Genomic DNA, 4115 nt, shown 5'->3' with positions numbered 1-4115 from the left:
TGAAAGTGTCCGTCGCAAATCCGTCGCTGATTTCCGTCGCTGATCCGTCGCTGATAGCATTACCTACGACTGTTTGACCGACGGAGTATCAGCGACGGATCAGCGACGGACAACCCTTTCAGCGACGGATCAGCGAGGGAAATTTCCCTCGCTGATACCTAGCATTTTTGTAGTGATTATTGACATATATTATATAATTTTTTATTTTTCCTTTTAAATGCTTTTTCCACGTGTCCGTCAGTAATTAGTAACGGATTAGCAACGTACACCTAGAAAATCATTTAAAGAAAATTAAAAATATAAAAACATAAAATCCGTCGGTAATCTGTTTGGAATTTTGTTTACTTTTGAACGATTTTATATTATTTTATTTTTTATTTTCCTTAAATGATAAAATGATGGGGTTATTGGTAATAAACTGATACTAATGTCTTCTGATATAACATTTTTTTTTACTTTATATAAAACAATGTGTGTGCAAGATCAATTTAGCTGGGAGGCTCATGCAGAGGTAAACACTTTCTATGCCTTCCGTCGTACCTTGCGTAATAGGCACCCGGACTTGATGAGGGATGCCCGTAAGTTGTCCGAGAAATGGGCACTTGCCATCGATCACATACAGTTTGATGGTCAAGACTTGTGGTTGAATCATTTTAACAGGGAGTAATTGTTGATCATCTCTCTCATTGATTTGATGATAATCCATTTTTTCTATTCGAAGTATTATGTTTCTGTTCTTTCAGTTCCAGCGATCATCACTGAGTCTGTTCAGTGATCGCTGAAACATGTATTGTAAATCCTACAGCGACATCGATACTTCAAGAAGACAAAACTCACACCAAAGAACCTTTAGTGAAAGTCGAAGACTGAAACTGAATAATAGCGACTGGCACGTTCGTGATCTGAAGTAGCATTCAGTGATTACAACCTGGTCAACATATGTGTGAAGACTGCCCAAGCCTCAATGAATGCTGAAGAGACTTTCAGTGTTATTCCAGCATTCAGCGATCAAATGAAGCTTGTTGTGCAAGATTGTTTTTGTCTTGTCCTTCCACACACAGAGGACAAACTCATACCCTTTCTAGACCATAGTATTGTACGGAGCTAACTAGTCGACTCTAGTACCCACCAACTCCACGAAAGGATGTCTGCTCATGAATAGGCAATTGTACTAGTCACTATAGCAAAGGACAAGTTTTCCTCCAAAAGCTTGACGCGCATTCAAACCCTTCTTAATTGCATTTAATGCAATGAGTATAAATAGAGGAGTATTCTCTCCATGTAGAGAACACACACACACATATACGCATACATCTAAAAGAACACTTATGCTTATCTTCAAAGCAAGTAAGAATCCTACTCAAGTATTCTAAAAGTTCTTACCCAAGAAGAACATCTTTCTTTCTTTATCTTTCAGCAAATCTTTTTTATTTTGCTAAGAATATCTGTGTGTAAACTTAGATTGTTCTAGATAGGTTATCTTTACCTTGTTTATTTCTGCATACAATCTGCAAAAATCTGTATTGATCTTTCTTTATCAATATTTATTTTTAAATTCGATAGTTTTATGTATTTGTATTCATTCTCCCTTCTACAAACTGTATTTCTAAAACTCTTGTAGACCCGGTTGGGACCAACAAGTGGTATCAGAGCAGTGTTTTCTTCTCTTCTTGTTTAATTGGTTTTCTGCATTTTATTATCTCTCTTTCTAGATTATTTTATTACTTTTCAAATGATTTGCAAAACACGAGCACAGACTTTCACGACAATGGCTCATTTGCCAAACCTCCCCAGTTTATTAGAGACAACTTCAGTCTCTGGAAGAATCGGATGTCTCTCTTCTTGGAATTGTGGATCTTGAAATTCCACACTATATAGAAAATGGACCTTATGTTTCATATGTTATATCTCTGGCTGTTCCCGAAACAGCTACGACTGCCACGATTCCTGAACGACAGATTCCTAAGCTCCCTCATCAGTGGAGTGAAGAAGACAAGAAAAAGATAGCTATAGACACTCGTGGGAGATCTATAATAGCTATGTATCTTCCTAACGAGGTCTATCACTCTGTGATGAAGCTTAGGATCTCAAAAACCATGTGGGACACTCTCTATGTTCAATATGAAGGTACCTCTCAGGTATAAGAATCGATGAAGATAAACTTAGTAAGACAATATAAAAGCTTTCTCTGTGGAAAGACTGAAACGTTGTCTGAAGTACATCAAAGGTTTAATTGTCTTCTAATTGATTTGAGGACAGTTGGCAGAGAATATTCCAACTCTGAAACTTTGACGAAGTTTCTAGAATGTTTACCAGAATCATGGGATACATATTCTATGTGTCTCAAGATGTCCAACTACATGTCCTCCCTCTCTCTCAGCTCTTTATATGGGATACTGCTCAATCACGAGCAGTCTCGACAACTGAAGAGGAATCTAATCAAGGATTCCAGAGACATGAAAAGCTCTCCGCTAGCTTTGATCTCTGAAGTTTCTTCAGTTTAACTGCCATCTTCTTCTTCTGTTTCTATAACGGAGTTAGACTCTACTAACTCTGAGGATCTATCACAGTCTGACCTTGCAGACTTTGATGAATCACTGGCTCTTCTAACTAAGTCGTTTAGAAGGTTCGCAAGGAAAAGTAATTTCGATCTCCAATGCTGACCATTAAAGAAAAGCGAAAGTCATATACTGTTGACAAGGCTTCAGCGGTCTGCTACAATTGTCACCGTAACGGTCACTTTACAGGTGAGTACAAGTCAGAGAAGACTGCAATGCCATCTTCGAAAACCTCATCCTCCTTTAGAACTAAAGATGATAAATATCTGAAACTAAAGGAGAAATATAAAAAGATGAAGAGTTCCCAGCGAAAAGCCAAAAGTCTTGTCGCTGAATAGCACGACTGAGCTGATTCGTTTGATGAATCATCCTCTGATGAGGAAGACACAACCTATCTTTGTCTAATGGCCAAGGATGTCAAGGAAGAAATTTCTGATACGTCAACTTCCCATGATCCCTCATCATCCTCTCCTGCTCAGGTATGTCTCCTAAATGAACCCTTTTCTTCTTCTTCTTCTTCTTCTAGCCTATCAGCGTTAGATACGTTGACGGTTGACCTTTACAATGCCCTGAATGACAAATCTAAAGCAGAAATGCTTAATTTTGATCTTCAAGAACAGTTGAAGATTTGTCATTCTAAGATCAAAGAATTGACTAAGATCGAAGAAGATTGTTGATCTTCTCTGTCATTGATTTGATGATAATACCTTTTACCTTACTCGAAGTATTTATGTTTATGTTTTCAGTTCCAGCGATAATTACTGAGTCTGTTCGGTGATCGCTGAAGAACTTGTAATATAAATCCAATCAGCGACAGCGATACTTCAAGAAGAAGAAACTCACACCAAAGAACCTTCAGCGAAAGTCGAAGACTGAAACTGAAGATTAGAGACTGACGAGTACGTGATCTGAAGCGATATTCAGTGATTACAACCTTGTCTACATATGTGTGAAGACTGCCCAAGCCTCAGCGAATGCTGAAGAGACCTTCAGGTTATTCCAGCATTCAGCGATCAAAAGAATCTTGGTGAGCATGATTGTTTTTGTCTTGTTCTTATACACACAAAGGACAAACCCATACCCTTTCTAAATGTTATTACGGTACGGAGCCGATTAGTTGACTCTATTACCCACCAACTTTGTGAAAGGATGTCTACTCATAAATAGGCTCTTGCACTATTCACTATAGCAAAGTACAAGCCTTCCCCTTAGAGCTTGACACGCATTCTAACCCTACCACATTGCATTAAATGTGCATGTAATGCAATGGGTATAAATAGATGTGTTTTATCTCCATACAGAGATACTCTTACTCCTCACTCTGAACTTACTTACGCTTAACTAAAAGAACACACACATCTAAGAACAAATACGCTCATCTTCAAGAGCAAGTTAGAATCCCTTTGTTGTATTCTAAACAGTTTTTTCCCAGATAGAACTTACATTCTTCTAAGTCTTTAACAGCAAATCTTTTCTTTATTTGCTAAGAATTAGTGTGTAATTTTAGATTGTTTAGATAGGTTTTATCTACCTTATCTTTCCACAAACAATCTTGTA

The sequence above is a fragment of the Cynara cardunculus genome, unplaced genomic scaffold (genome assembly GCF_001531365.2).
Source record: "Cynara cardunculus var. scolymus isolate 2C unplaced genomic scaffold, CcrdV1 Un_Scaffold_3352, whole genome shotgun sequence".
Lineage (NCBI taxonomy): Eukaryota > Viridiplantae > Streptophyta > Magnoliopsida > Asterales > Asteraceae > Cynara > Cynara cardunculus.
This window is presented reverse-complemented; position numbering follows the sequence as displayed.